The following is a 16,629-nucleotide window of genomic DNA, read 5'->3' on the forward strand; positions in this document are numbered from 1 at the left end:
CTCACTGGATGATGCTCCATGGTCGGGTAGACCAGTTGAAGTTGATAAGCGATCAAATCGAGACGTTAAATGAGAACAGTCAACGTTATACCATGCGGGAGATGGCTGACATATTCAAAATACCCAAATCAAGCGCTGAAAATCATCTGCACCTCTTGGTTATGCAAATCGCTTCGATGTTTGGGTTCCACATAAGTGAAAAAAACCTTCTTGACCGTATTTCCACGTGCGATTCTCTACTTAAATGTAACGAAAAAGTTCCGTTTTTAAAACAAATTGTGACAGGCGATGAAGAGTGGATACTGTACAATAATGCAGAACAGAAGAGATCATGGGGCAAGCGAAATGAACCACCACCAACCACAGCAAATGCTGGTCTTCACCCAAGGAATGTGATGTGTATATGGTGGGTTTGGGAGTCCTCTATTATGAGTGAGCTCTTTCCGGAAAATCAAACGATTAATTCCAACAAGTACCGCTCCCAATTAGACCAAATGAAAGCAGCACTTGATGAAAAGCGTCCAGAATTAGTCAACGGAAAATGCATAATCTTCCATCAGGATAACACAAGACCTCACGTTTCCTTGATGACCAGGCAAAAACTGTTACAGCTTGGCTGGGAAGTTCTGATTCATCTGCTGTATTCACCAGGCATTGTACCTTTGGATTTCCATTTATTCCAGTCTTTACAAAATTCTCTTAATGGAAAAAATTTCAATTCCCTGGAAGATTGTAAAAGGCACCTGGAACAGTTCTTTGCTCAAAAAGATAAAAACGTTTTGGGAAGATGGAATTATGAAGTTGCCTGAAAAATGGCAGAAGGTAGTAGAACAAAAGGGTGACTACGTTGTTCAATAAAGTTCTTGGTGAAAATGAAAAATGTGTCTTTTATTTTTACTTAAAAACCGAAAGCACTTTTTTGCCCACCCATAAAAGCAGGAGACTGGGACTTGGGGTGGGGCAGGGATATAAGTTATGAACTTCACTTGGTTGACTTTGACACACAGGGAAGCGGAGGCTGTAAATCAAGGTAGAGGCCCTCACTACAAAGAATTCAGCAATGGGAAGCCACAAGAATTAAATGGTACAGTAAATCCCCTACGTATGAACCTTCTAGCTGGGAACTTTCAAAGATGCTAACATGCGTTCCCATGTCCAATCACGTAAGTTAGTTCAGGAATCTGGCGTATATTGTCACGTGTGTGCATCCTCTACAAGTGGTTGTGCTTTTGTGTACTTTACTGTACAGTACTGTATAGAGTACAGAAGTACAGTATCTTTATTTTGAGCTAGATCTGCAAGAGGATGACTTCATTGAGCTCCTTGCTGTGCAATACGAGGAACTTACTAATGAAGACCTGATGGAATTGGAGGCCCAGAGAAAGGACAAAGAGAGGAAGAAGTAACTGAAGAACTGAGGAGAGTCACGACGCAGGAAATGGCAAGGGGGTTTTCTTTATTTGAGGAGGCACTGTTAGTTTTTGAGGCACAGGACCTGAACGTAGAACGGTACACAAAGGTTGCAGCAGCCGTTCAGAATGCAATCCAGTGCTACAGTGTCGTCTGTGATGAGAAAAAAAGAGCTACTACCCAGACATAACTGGATCATTTTTTTCAAGATAGAATTGAATCCAGCAAAGAACCAAAACTTTTGCCATCAATGTCAGGCGTGAGTGAAATTGCAGCTTGTCCTCCGTCTCCTATTGCTGACAATCCTTCAGCTCTACCGTCTCCCACCTCCTCTCCCTCCTCCAGTCAGTAACCCTTCTTGCCTGTTCACTCGATGCCAGTCCCTGTATGCCAGCTGTTGTACTGTACTACTGTACTTTTCAAAGTACTGTACTGTAAGATTAAAAATGTTTTATTTTTTGTTTTTGTATGTATTATTTGTGTGAACATTATTATAAACCTATTACAGTACAGTACTATATAGCTGATTGTGTTAGTTGAGTACCTAGGCTAACCTTGTTGGACTTATGAACAAATTGGATTTAGAAATGTGCTCTCAGAACGGAACTCGTTTGTATGTAGGGGACTTACTGTAGTTGGGAAGGGAAATTAAGAGATTTGAAATACATCGTGTGAGTTCTAAAAGAAGGGATTACTCAAGAGAAAACCCACAAACTGGCCAGAAACTTCAAAATCTTGCAAGAAAAGGATTTCAAAAGCCATTCTTCAAGAGAAGAGACAGTTTGCATGGGAGATGAATTTTCTGCTAGGACATAGAAAGATTCTTTTTTTAAAAAAATAAAATTTTAAATTTATTTATTTATTTTTGGCTGCATTGGGTCTTCGTTGCTGCGTGCAGGCTTTCTCTAGTTGCGGTGAGCGGGGGCTACTCCTCGTTGTGTGCGTGGGGTTATCATTGCGGTGGCTTCTCTTGTTGCGGAGCACAGGCTCCAGATGTGCAGGCTCAGTAGTTGTGGAGCATAGGCCTAGTTGCTCCGCAGCATGTGGGATCCTCCCAGACCAGGACTCGAACCTGTGTCTCCTGCATTGGCAGACAGATTCTTAACCACTGTGCCAAGGAAGATTCTTACGAGGAGATTTCTGTCATTATAAATTATGGACTTGGATTGATTTGTAATCCAGAGAAGCCAAAACCACAGTCTTTTTCTTTATCATTTTTTAAACTTACTATTTCTAACCTTTAGTTACATAAATCTCTGCTATTATTTACATCTGAAAATAGCAGTGTGGATTTAGAAGGCAATATATGTTCCCAAACCATAGCTTTGGTTTGGGAATATTATTGTATAATGGAATTTGTAATGCTGCAAAGATCATGCTGGTTCTGGGACATCCTAGAGTTTTCTAAGGTTTGTGGGTGTGGAGCTGGTACTGGGATAATCCTTTATGTCCTTTAACTCTCTGGATTCTTGAAAGAGTAGGACAAATGATAGATGTATGTTGGAGCCACTTTGGGTACTAGTAGAGTGCAGCTTCTGACCCAGGTTGGAGAAGATAACTGGGCACCATGCAGGGACTAGAGTGAAAAGACTCAATGCATAGTTGGGATATTTAATTTCCTTTGTGTAAAAAGACATAAGACTATTTGGGAAACTTAATTTATCTGTGGCAACGAAAGATTTACTTGAAAATGGAAGGGATTTATATTATTAAATTTTCTAGGATTAGCTGCAAATTTCAGGATATTTTAAAGCTGATACTGATTATCTGGTTCCCATTAGATAAATTTCTGGCAAGTTTGGGTGGACATAATGAATCTAAGTCAAGAGATAATTTGATAATTTTTATTTTTATTATTTTCTCAGTGTATTTTGTGCCATAGGGAAAACTGATTTGGAATAACATTCTCACCCTCAGTGGCTTCTGGAGTTGTAAGAACAGAGACATTCATAGTGGTCTTCAGGGGCCAAGCTGCTTTTCTCATTGATCCTGGGAGTGGTAGAAAGAATCAGAGCTGAGCCGTCATGGACGTGTGGCCAGAGCTTTCCTGATACACAGGCTGCAGTTGCAGCCTGGCTCATCACACGTCCAGCCAATCAAGCTATTTGGGTAAATAATAAACGAATAAAAATGTTGGCTTCGGGAATTCCCTGGCTGTCCAGTTATTAGGACTCAGTGCTTTCACTGCAGTGCCTGGTTGGGGAACTAAGATCCTGCAAGCCGTGTGGTGCTGCCGAAAAAATAAGAAGTTGGCTTCTAAGGGTTCTATTAATTTCCCCAATTTACATTGGGGAACCTTTAGGGATGTTAAGTAACTTACATGCCCAAGGTCATATAGCTAATAAGTGATGGAGGTAGGATTCAAATCTAGGTCCCTATATAGGTCTATTTATCCAGAGCCTGTGCTTTTAATCACTACTCTGTTCTGCCTCTGTCTTATTTGAATCATTTCTTCAGGCACAGTTGACCATCCCTTTTCTATGCTGTCTAGTATATCTACTTAGTACATCTCACGTCTTTCCCACCTGTTCATGAATTCCTTGGAAGCAAAGCTCCTAGTAATCACTGTACCTCACACAATGCGTGGCACAAAGCAGGTGTGCAATAAATGTGTGATGCGTGGGTGGCTGTTATAATTCTTCTCTCCAGACTCTTTTATCTAGCTACTTACCCAACATGTCCACTGACTTGTTTAGTAGGTATCTCGACCACGTCCAAACCCCATCCTTCTCATGTTTCTGGAAAGTTATGCTTTACCTAAGTCTTGCCATCTTAGTCAGTGGTACTTACTTCCTCCCATTTACTCAGGCCAAGACCTTAGAGTGTTCTTTAACTTTTTTCTTACTCAATTCTCACATCCACCAGTAAATCCCGTTCATTCTACTTTAAATGTATCATTTGAACCCTACCACTTGCTCATCACCTTCACTGCAGTTATTCTCATCCAAACTATGCTCATTTTTCGCCTGGATAATTTTATTACCCTGCCAAGTGATCTCCCCTCTTCCATCTTTGCTCCCCTACAATCCATTCTTGCTTATCAGCATGTTTTTATTTTTTTGTTTTTGCGGTACGCGGGCCTCTCACTGTTGTAGCCTCTCCCGTTGTGGAGCACAGGCTCCAGACGCACAGGCTCAGCGGCCATGGCTCACAGGCCCAGCCGCTCCGCGGCATGTGGGATCCTCCCGGATCGGGGCACGAACCCGTGTCCCCTGCATTGGCAGGCGGACTCTCAACCACTGTGCCACCAGGGAAGCCCGATTAGCATGTTTTTATAGTTGTAGTGAGATCATATATCAATCCCTTGAACAATAGCCTCACTGCCTTATTTAGAATAGAAGCCCAAGTTGTCCCAACGGCTTATGAAGCCCTACGTGACTTGCCCCTCCGCATTAGCCCCGCAATCGCATCTCCTGTACTTTCTGCCTCACTCTCTCTGCCCCAGGCTCACAGGTCTCCTTGCTCTTCTCAAATATGCCAAACAGAAGCTTGTCTCAGGGACTTCGCACTTGCTATTCACTCTAGAATGTTCTTCCCTGTATATATGCATGACTCGCTCCCCCAGCTCTTTTAAGTCTTTGTTCAAATGTCACCTTCTCAGTGGCTCCTTCCTGGATTACTTCCTCCCCTATCCCTGGAACTCTCTATACTTTCCCTGACTAATGTTCCTTCTTGGCATTTGTCACCTTTTAGTATGCTCCATAAATTAAACAGTAATTTATTTTGTTTACTGTTTGTCTTTCTTCACCATAATAGAAGCTCCTTGAAGGTAGGGATCTTTATCTCTGTTGTTTACTGCTATTTCCCTAACATCTGGAACGGTACCTGCTACATGATTATAAGTATTTATTAAATACTTTCTGAGTGTATGAAACAAAAGGTAAGGAAACTCATCATGGAGTTTGGGAACTGCATGTTCAGAACTTTTGGGTTTTGGTTATTTTATGTTTCCAATAACAAAAAAGAATTTATTTTTCTTCTTTTTTGGTTTTAAAAAAGTTTTATTTTTCTATTTGTTTTTAGTTTTTATTTTTTATTGGAGTATAGCTGATTTACAATGTTGTGTTGGAGGTTTGGGGTTAGATTCACTCTACACAGTTCCAGCTTCAACCGTCTATGGTTTTGTGACTCAGTGGTCTTCTGATCGATGTTCCCCCTGCTAAGTTACAGGCAGATTTTCACTGAGAAAATTCATCACAAGAATTATTTCTAGAGAGCAATAATCGCTTATCTAGAGTGACCTTTTGTTGGTCAGTTTAGCAACAGAACTTTCTACAAGTAGCAATTATGTACAATTACTTTCCCTGTTCATGTAACAGTCTTCTCCATCATGAGAATAATTGATGGCGTTCTTTTTTTTTTTTTAAATTTTATTTTTGGCTGCGTTGGGTCTTTGTTGCTGCACTTGGGCCTTTCTCTTGTTGCGGCGAGCTGCGCACGGGCTTTTTCTCCAGTTGCGGTGAGCGGGGGCCACTCTTCGTTGCGGTGCGCAGGCTTCTCATTGCGGTGGCCTCTCTTGTTGCAGAGCACAGGCTCTAGATGTGCAGGCCTCAGCAGTTGTGGCTCGCGGGCTCTAGAGCGCGGGCTCAGTAGTTGTGGCGCACAGGCTTAGTTGCTCCGCGGCATGTGGGATCTTCCTGGACCAGGGCTCGAACCCGTGTCCCCTGCATTGGCAGGCGGATTCTCAACCACTGCGCCACCAGGGAAGCCCTGATTGAGTTCTTTACAGTAGTTTTGTCCTGACCCCAGGCAGTGGTTACTCTTCCACCACATCCTCTCAGAAGATCAAAGCCTGGTTGAAAAGCTGAAACCCCCAACCTGGTCTTCAGAAAAAAAAAAAAAAAAATCAATAGGTATCTAAGGGGAGGTGAGGGTTGTGTCAGTTTAACACAATCCATCCTGACAAAATAAGTTAGAGTTTAGGTTTGAAGCTGTAGGGGCTTCAAGTGGTTGGAGGAGGTTTGAGAAAAGCTATCGAGCTCTGCCTCATCTTCAAGCTTGCAGGTCTGTTAAGCTCAATCATCTAAGCTACACTTTCATTGTATTCTCCCTGATAACACGTTAGATGGATCCTCAGATCTTCTCAGAAGTTCTTCTAGCTGTTGTCAAGCACTCTCTCAATTCCCAAGCTTGAACCCTTTCCTGCCCTTTCTGAGCCTATTTCTCTATTTTCCCACCCCTCCTGTTTAGTTGATGGGAGTAGAACTTTCCACAGGAGAAGGTGGAAACCACTGGTGATGGATTCCCTTCATTTTCCTTTCCCCAGTCTAAAAGCTGATCAGATTTTGTACTCACCTGAACATGTTTTCCTTTGTCTCAGAATATTTTTCAATGCAAAATCCATCCACTGTCCTTTTGATCCCATTCTCTTAAAGATTTGCTTCTTCAATTATCCCCTTTTTTGTATTTTTAATGTCTCAGTCTCCTTTGCCCCTTCTCCTCAGCTTCTATGACTTGACAATATGTATAAATACACCTCCTAGCACAGTGTCTGGAAATTAGCAGGTGGTCAATAAATATGACTCAAATGCTTCAAGTTTCCCTTATCCTGAGAAAGGCTGACACCTTTTCTTGACACTGAACGTTCCCAAACTGCCACACTATTTTCTTTCCTTCTCAAGCTTCTTACAAAAACATCCTGTATTCCCAGTCTCTTCCTCCACTCCTTCTGCTCGTCCAATTTTCACCACATTTCATAATCAATCTAATTATGAAATCAAATGGGAACTTCCCCAGTGGTGCAGTGGTTGGGAGTCCTCCTGCCAGTGCAGGGGACACGGGCTCGATCCCTCGTCGGGGAAGATCCCACATGCCGTGGAGCAACGAAACCTGTGCACCACAACTACTGAGCCTGTGCTCTGGAGCCTGCGAGCCACAACTACTGAGCCCACGTGCCACAACTACTGAAGCCCACACGCCTAGAGCCCATGCTGTGCAACAAGAGAAACCACCACAATGAGAAGACAGCGCACCACAACAAAGAGAGTAGCCCCCACTCACCACAGCTAGAGAAAGCCCACGTGCAGCAATGAAGATCAAACACATCCAAAAGTAATAAATAAATAATTTTAAAAAAAGAAATCAAACACTCTCTCAGTCTTCATCCAGCTTGACTCCTCTATGGCATTTGACAACACTGACCACTTTCTCCTTTTAAATTTTTCTTCTTTTTTGGATTTTTTTTTTTCTCTTCTGAGTCTCTTCTTTAATTCTTCTTCCTCACTTTTTGTTGGTGGGTAATCTTCTGCCTCCACCAGTTCTTCCTTAAATGTTGAAAAAGCCCAGATTTCTGTCCTTAGCAAGTTTTTCTTTTATTATCATTATTATTATTATTCTGGCCGTGCCGCATGGCATGTGGGACCTTAGCTCCCCAACCAGGGATTGAACCCATGTCCCAGGCAGTGGAAGCGTGGACTCCTAACCTCTGGACCGCCAGGGAAGTCCCAAGTTTTCCTTTTTAATGTGCACACCTTCTTTCTCATCCACACCCATGCCCTGAACTTACACCTGTTTGCAGATTACCCCCAAAGCCATTTCTCCTTTCAGACCTTTTTATTCACAACAGATACATTTCTACCTTCTGGATAAACTAGAACTGTCTCACACTCAATAAGACAAAACTGAGCACACCATCTTCCTCTCATGCTTTTTCTTTTCTTCCGCGTGTCTAACTTGAGTACTGCCAACTCTCACCTAGATCCCCACAGCTGTCTGTGCATGTTGTGTCTTCTTCATCTTTGCATCCTCTGCTTCATCCCCCAGCTCTTGGTACATTCAGTTTTGTTGAATGAATTAGTGAATATCGAACAGAGTCACCACCTTCAATCCTATTCATTTCCCTGAGGTTTGCTCTTCTCAGGCTCAGTTCTTCCCATGGTGTGTTCGCGCTGCCTCGAGCGCAGTGATATATATAGTCTGTCTCATTCCCTCCTTGGCTGTATCTATTCTCTAGGGACGATTCATTTTAAAGAGTGCTTTATGCTTTATGTTCAGCCTTCCTGTGTTCTTTAAGGTATGTCTCGTGTGTGTGCACACCCATATACATATGTGTGCATTTCTCTATTAACTTGATCATTAATTGGTATATTTAATCCACTTACACTTATAATTATTTATATATTTGGGTTTTTAGCTACCATCTATTGGTTATGTACTTGACCCACCTATTTTATATTCCTGTTTCCCTTTTATTGCCTTCACTTGCATTATTTTTCACTACTTTATTATTTTCCCTCTATTAAGATGTCACCTGTACATTCTTTTATTATTCTTTTAGCGGCTACCCCAGAGTTGAACATATATCCTTGATTATTACCATCTAAAAAACATAGTACTTCACCTTCCCAACCATGCTTGAACCTTAAAGTATTTTACCTCCATCTACTCTCCCCATCTTACCTGCTATTATTTTATTTTATTTTTTTTTTCGGTACGGGGGCCTCTCACTGCTGTGGCCTCTCCCTTTGCGGAGCACAGGCTCTGGACGCACAGGCTCAGCGGCTATGGCTCACGGGCCCAGCCGCTCTGCGGCATGTGGGATCCTCCCAGACTGGGGCACGAACCCGCATCCCCTGCATCGGCAGGTGGACTCTCAACCACTGTGCCACCAGGGAAGCCCTACCTGCTATTATTGACATGTATTTTAATTTCTTTTTCATTTTCTGCTTTATTCACTTGTATAACATTTTAATTATTTTATGAGCATGATTCTTTTCATAATAAAAAAGTAAACATTCTAAAACCATCTACCAAGTTAACAACCCCTTTGCTTTCACTGGCTGTTTGCTTCTCTCTTCGGCTAAAGCAGTTTCTGAACAGAGAAGGGGAGTACTGGGGCGCCAGAGCAGGCCCCGCACAAGCTGCCTGGGTGTCCCTATTTACAGATGAAGAAATTGAGATCCAGAGAGGATTGTAACACATGCCGAGGGGGCCTTCTCCTTGGGCAAGACTTCCTGGTCCTGAGTAGCTGCAGCTCGAGTCCTGACCTGGGGTTCGTGCTGATCCGCTGTGCAGCTCCCCTCTCTGGGCCTCAGACCCCCTGCACACTGGGAGGACCAGACTCAATAACGGACAGGCCCTACCACCTTGGACAGTCTTGGATTCCAGGTTCCAAAGACCTGTTCCTTTCTCAGAGAAGGGGCTGATGTGACGCCATCCCTCCCATGGCTGGCCTCTGGATACCGAGGGCACGCATCTAGGACAGCATTTCATTTATTCCTCTCAATAGCTCGATGGGGTGCAGCTGGTGCTATCCTGAGTTACAGAGGAGGACGCTGAGACTCAGAGAGGTTAAGTTACTGGCACAAGGTCATGCAGCTAGTGAGTGGGATAACTGGAATGCAGTCCTGGGGTGCAGTCAGGAGGTGGTGGCTGGGGAGGAAGGCTGAGAGCAGGTGCCACATGCCACACGTATGGTCTTGGGCAGGCCCACTCCCTCCACTCCTTCCAGAGGCAGCTCAGCCCATGGGTCCCTCTCCACAGGCCTGTGCTCGTCTTTCCTGGAATGAGCTCATGTCTGTTCAGATTCTGTTTTGGGGAGAGGAAGGGGAGAACAAATAAGAAATTTGCTTTGAATGCCTATTTTTTTTAATTTAATTTAATTTATTTATTTATACAGCAGGTTCTTATTAGTTATCTATTTTATACATATTAGTGTATATATGTATATACACTGTATACATATAGTGTATATATGTATATACACTATAACGGATATAGTGTATATCTCCCAATTCATACCACCACCACCACCCCCCGCCACTTTCCCCCCTTGGTGTCCATACATTTGTTCTCTACATCTGTGTCTCTATTTCTGCCCTGCAAACCAGTTCATTTGTACCATTTTTCTAGGTTCCACATATATACGTTAATATACTATATTTGTTTTTCTCTTTTTGACTTACTTCACTCTGTATGACAGGCTCTAGATCCATCCACGTCTCTACAAGTGACCCAATTTCGTTCCTTTTTATGGCTGAGTAATATTCCATTGTATATATGTACCACATCTTCTTTATCCATTTGTCTGTTGATGGGCATTTAGGTTGCTTCCATGACATGGCTATTGTAAATAGTGCTGCAATGAACATTGGGGTGCGTGTGTTTTTTTGAATTATGGTTTTCTCTGGGTATATGCCCAGTAGTGAGTGGGATTGCTGGGTCATATGGTAATTCTATTTTTAGTTTTTTAAGGAACCTCCATACTGTTCTCCATAGTAGCTGTATCAGTTTACATTCTCACCAACAAGGCAAGAGGGTTCCCTTTTCTCCACACCCTCTCCAGCATTTGTTGTTTGTAGATTTTCTGATGATGCCCATTCTAACTGGTGTGAGGTGATATCTCATTGTAGTTTTGATTTGCATTTCTCTAATAATTAGTGATGTTGAGCAACTTTTCATGTGCTTCTTGGCCATCTGTATATCTTCTTTGGAGAAATGTCTATTTAGGTCTTCTGCCCATTGTTGGATTGGGTTATTTGTTTTTTTTCAATACCGAGCTGCATGAGCTTCTTGTATATTTTGGAGATGAATCCTTTGTCCGTTGATTCGTTTGCAAATATTTTCTCCCATTCTGAGGGTTGGCTTTTCGTTTTGTTTGTAGTTTCCTTTGCTTTGCAAAAGATTTTAAGTTTCATTAGGTGTCATTTGTTTATTTTTGTTTTTATTTCCATTACTCTAGGAGATGGATTAAAAAAGATCTTCCTCAGATTTGTGTCAAAGAGTGATCTTCCTATGTTTTCCTCTAAGAGTTTTATAGTGTCCAGTCTTACATTTAGGTCTCTAATCCATTATGAGTTTACTTTTGTGAATGGTGTTAGGGAGGGTTCTAATTTCGTTCTTTTTCATGTAGCTGTCCAATTTCCAAGCACCAATTATTGAAGAGACTGTCTTTTCTCCATTGTATATCCTTGCCTCCTTTGTCATAGAATAGTTGACCTTAGGTGCATGTGTTTATCTCTGGGCTTTCTATCCTGTTCCATTGATCTATATTTCTGGGTTTTTTTGGGTTTTTTTTTTGCGGTACGCGGGCCTCTCACTGTTGTGGCCTCTCTCGTTCTGGAGCACAGGCTCCAGACGTGCAGACTCAGCGGGCATGGCTCACGGGCCTAGCCGCTCTGCGGCTAGTGGGATCTTCCCGGACCGGGGCATGAACCCGTGTCCCCTGCATCAGCAGGTGGACTCTCAACCACTGCGCCACCAGGGAAGCCCTATATTTCTGTTTCTGTGCCAGCACCATACTGTCTTGATTACTGTAGTTTTGTAGTATAGTCTGAAGTCAGGGAGTCTGATTCCTCCAGCTCCGTTTTTTTTTCCTCAAGACTGCTTTGGCTATTCGGGGTCTTTGTGTCTCCATACAAATGTTAAGATTTTTTGTTCTAGTTCTGTAAAAAATGCCACTGGTAATTTGATAGGGATTGCATTGAATCTGTAGATTGCTTTGGGTAGTATAATCATTTTCACAATATTGATTCTTCCAATGCAAGCACATGGTTTATCTCTCCATCTGTTTGTGTCATCTTTGATTTCTTTCATCAGTGTCTTATAGTTTTCTCAGTACAGGTCTTTTATCTCCTTAGGTAGGTTTATTCCTAGGTATTATATTCTTTCTGTTGCAATGGTGAATGGGATTGTTTCCTTAATTTCTCCTTCTGATCTTTCGTTGTTAGTGTATAGGAATGCAAGAGATTTCTGTGCATTAATTTTGTATCCTGCAACTTTACCAAATTCATTGATTAGCTCAAGTAGTTTTCTGGTGGCATCTTTAGGATTCTCTGTGTATAGTATCATGTCATCTGCAAACAGTGACTGTTTTACTTCTTCTTTTCCAATGTGTATTCCTTATGTTTCTTTTTCTGCCATGACTAGGACTTCCAAAACTATGTTGAATAATAGTGGTGAGAGTGGACCTCCTTGTCTTGTTCCTGATCTTAGAGGAAATGTTTTCAGTTTTTCACCATTGAGAATGATGTTTGCTGTGGGTTTGTCATATATGGCCTTTATTATACTGAGGTAGTTTCCCTCTATGCCCACTTTATGGAGAGTTTTTATCATAAACTGGTGTTGAATTTTGTCAAAAGCTTTTTCTGCATCTATTGAGATGATCATGTGGTTTTTATTCTTCAATTTGTTAATATGGTGTATCACATTGATTGATTTGCATATATTGAAGAATCCTGGCATCCCTGGGATAAATCCCTTGATCATGGTGTATGATCCTTTTAATGTGTTGTTGGATTCTGTTTGCTAGTATTTTGTTGAGGATTTTTGCATCTGCATTGATCAGTGTTATTGGTCTTTAATTTTCTTTTTTTTGTAGTATCTTTGTCTGGTTTTGGTATCAGTGTGATGGTGGCCCCAAAGAATGAGTTTGGGGGTCTTCCTTCCTCTGCAATGTTTTGGAAGAGTTTGAGAAGGATGGGTGTTAGCTCTTCTCTAAATGTTTGATAGAATTCACCTGTGAAGCCATCTGGTCCTGGACTTTTGTTTCTTGGAAATTTTAACTCACAGTTTCAATTTCATTACTTGTGATTGATATGTTCATATTTTCTGCTTCTTCCTGGTTCAGTCTTGGAAGGTTATACCTTTCTAAGAATTTTTCCACTTCTTCCAGGTTGTCCATTTTATTGGCATAGAGTTGCTTATGGTATTCTCTTATAATGCTTTGTATTTCTGCGGCGTCCGTTGTAACTTCTCCTTTTTCATTTCTAATTTTATTGATTTGAATCCTCTCCCTCTTTTTCTTGATGAGTCTGGCTAAAGGTTTATCAGTTTTCTTTATCTTTTCAAAAAAACCATCTTTTAGTTTTATTGATCCTTGCTATTGTTTTCTTTGTTTCTATTTCATTAATTTCTGCTCTGATCTTGATGATTTCTTTCCTTCTCTTTGTGTTTTGTTTGTTCTTCTTTCTCTAGTTCCTTTAGGTGTAAGGTTAGATTGTTTACTTGAGATTTTTCTTGTTTCTTGAGGTAGTCTTGTATTGCTTTAAACTTCCCTCTTAGACCTGCTTTTGCTGCATCCATAGGTTTTGGATTGTCATGTTTTCGTTGTAATTTGTCTCTAGGTATTTTTTGATTTCTTCTTTGATTTCTTCAGTGATCTCTTGGTTATTTAGTAATGTATTGTTTAGCCTCCATGTGTTTGTGTTTTTTACTTTTTTTTCCCTGTAATTGATTTTTAATCTCATAGCATCATGGTCGGAAAAGCTGCTTGGTATGATTTCAATTTTCTTAAATTTACTGAGGCTTGAATGTGACCCAAGATGTGATCTATCCTGGAAAATGTTTCGTGTGCACTTGAGAAGAAAGTGTAATCTTCTGTTTTTGGATGGAATGTCCTATAAATGTCAATTAAATCTATCTGGTCTATTGTGTCATTTAAAGCTTGTGTTTCCTTATTAATTTTCTGTCTGGATGATCTTTTCATTCATGTAGGTGAGGTGTTAAAGTCCCCCGTTATTATTGTGTACTGTCAATTTCCTCTTTTAGAGCTGTTAGCAGTTGCAGTATGTATTGAGGTGCTCCTATGTTGGGTGCATATATAATTGTTATATCTTCTCTTGGATTGATCCCTTGATCATTATGTAGTGTCCTTCCTTGTCTCTTGTTAACATTCTTTATTTTATTATTTTATTTTTTTTAATATTTATTTATTTTTGGCTGCATTGGGTCTTCATTGCTCTGCATGGGCTTTCTCTAGTTGCGGTGAGCGGGGGCTACTTTTCGTTCTGGTGCACAGGCTTTTCACTGTGGTGGCTTCTCTTGTTGCAGAGCCCGGGCTGTATGTGTGCAGGCTTCAGTAGTTGTGGCACTCAGGCTTCAGTAGTTGTGGCTCACAGGCTCTAGAGTGCAGGCTCAGTAGTTGTGGCACTCTGGCTTAGTTGCTCTGTGGCAGGTGGGATCTTCCTGGACTAGGGCTCAAACCCATGTCCCCTGCACTGGCAGGCAGATTATTAACCACTGCGCTACCAGGGAAGCCCTATTCTTTATTTTAAAGTCTACTTTATCTGACATGAGTATTGCTACTCCAGCTTTCTTTTGATTTCCATTTGCATGGCATACCCTTTTCCATGCCCTCACTTTCAGTCTGTATATGTCCCTAGGTCTGAAGTGGGTCTCTTGTAGACAGCATATATATAGGTCTTGTTTTTGTATCCATTCAGCAAGCCTGTGTCTTTTGGTTGGAGCATTTAATCCATTCATGTTTAAGGTAATTATCAATATGTATGTTCCTATTACCATTTTCTTAATTGTTATGGGTTTGTTTTTGTAGGTCCTTTTCTTCTCCTGTGTTTCCCACTTAGAGACGTTCCTTTAGCTGTTTTGTACAGCTGGTTTGGTGGTGCTGAATTCTTTTAGCTTTTGCTTGTCTGTAAAGCTTTTGATTTCTCCGTCTAATTTGAATGAGATCCTTGCTGGGTAGAGCAATCTTGGTTGTAGGTTCTTCCCTTTCATCAAACATATCATGCCACTGTCTTCTGGCTTGTAGAGTTTCTGCTGAGAAATCGGCTGTTAACCTTATGGGAGTTCCCTTGTATGTTGTCATTTTTCCCTTGTTGCTTTCATTAATTTTTCTGTCTTTAATTTTTGTCAATTTGATTATTATGTGTCTCAGCATGTTTCTCCTTGGGTTTATCCTGCCTGGGACTCTCTGCACTTCCTGGACTTGGGTGGCTATTTCCTTTCCTATGTTAGGGAAGTTTTCAACTATAATCTCTTCAAATATTTTCTCGGGTCCTTTCTTTCCTCTCCTGGGACCCCTATAATGCAGATGTTGTTGCATTTAATGTTGTCCCAGAGGTCTCTTAGGCTGTCTTCATTTCTTTTCATTCTTTTTTCTTTATTCTGTTCCACAGCAGTGAATTCCACTATTCTATCTTCCAGGTCACTTATCCGTTCTTCTGCCTCAGTTATTCTGCTATTGATTCCTTCTAGTGTATTTTTCATTTCTGTTATTATATTGTTCACCTGTTTGTTCTTTAATTATTCTAAATGTTTGTTATTTAATTCTTCTAGGTCTTTGTTAAACATTTCTTGTATCTTCTCAATCTTTACCTCCATTCTTTTTCCAAGGTCCTGGATCATCTTCACTATCATTATTCTGAATTCTTTTTCTGGAAAGTTTCCTATCTCCACTTCATTTAGTTGTTTTTCTGGGGGGTTATCTTGTTCCTTCATCTGGTACAAAGTCCTCTGCCTTTTCATTTTGTCTTTCTGTGAATGTGGGTTTCCTTCCACAGGCTGCAGGATTGTAGTTCTTGCTTCTGCTTTCTGCTTTCTGCCCTCTGGTGGATGAGGCCATCTGTGTAGTTCAATTTTCAAAAGGCATTCGTTGTTTTATACCACTACTACTGATTTGTATTTATCTACAGTTATCTTTCTGTAGCTTATTACATACTGTATTTCTATATTTCTATCTCTTAATCAATATTGCCAAAGATTTCAGCAGTCTTTTCAAAAAACCAGGCTTTTTCCTTTGTTAATGTAATTTTTTGTCATTACTTTCTGCAGTAGCTCCTTTCTATATTTTGTTATTTAAAAAATTCCTAAGCTGATAATTTAGCTCATTGTTTTAAGCTTCTCCTTTTTTGTTATCCGCTCAGTAACATTTTCAGTGCATCCTATAAATATCGATATGCAGCATTTACATTTTGTTTTAGTTCTGAGCATTAGTAAATTTCCACATGATCTCTCCTTTGATGCAAGAGTTCTTTACATTGGGCTTCCCTGGTGGTGCAATGGTTTAAGAATCTGCCTGCCAATGCAGGGGACATGGGTTCGAGCCCTGGTCCGGGAAGATCCCACATGGTGCAGAGCAACTAATCTTGTGCGCCACAACTACTGAGCGTGTGCTCTAGAGCCCACAAGCCATAACTACTGAACCCCACACACCTAGAAACTGCGCTTCACAACAAGAGAAGTCACCACAATGAGAAGCCCGCACACAGCAACGAAGACCCAATGTAGCCAAAAATTAATTAAAATGAGAAGTTATTTATATGGACATTTTTTAAAATAAATTTATTTATTTATGGCTGCATTGGGTCTTTGTTGCTGCATGCGGGCTTTCTCTAGTTGTGGCGAGCGGGGGCTACTCCCCGTTGCGATGTGCAGGTTTCCCACTGCGGTGGCCACCCTTGTTGTGGAGCACAGGCTCCAGGCACGTGGGCTTCAGTAATTGTGGCACATGGGCTCAGTAGTTGTGGCACATGGGCTTAGCCG

Source organism: Pseudorca crassidens, chromosome 9 (genome assembly GCF_039906515.1).
Source record: "Pseudorca crassidens isolate mPseCra1 chromosome 9, mPseCra1.hap1, whole genome shotgun sequence".
Taxonomy (NCBI): domain Eukaryota; kingdom Metazoa; phylum Chordata; class Mammalia; order Artiodactyla; family Delphinidae; genus Pseudorca; species Pseudorca crassidens.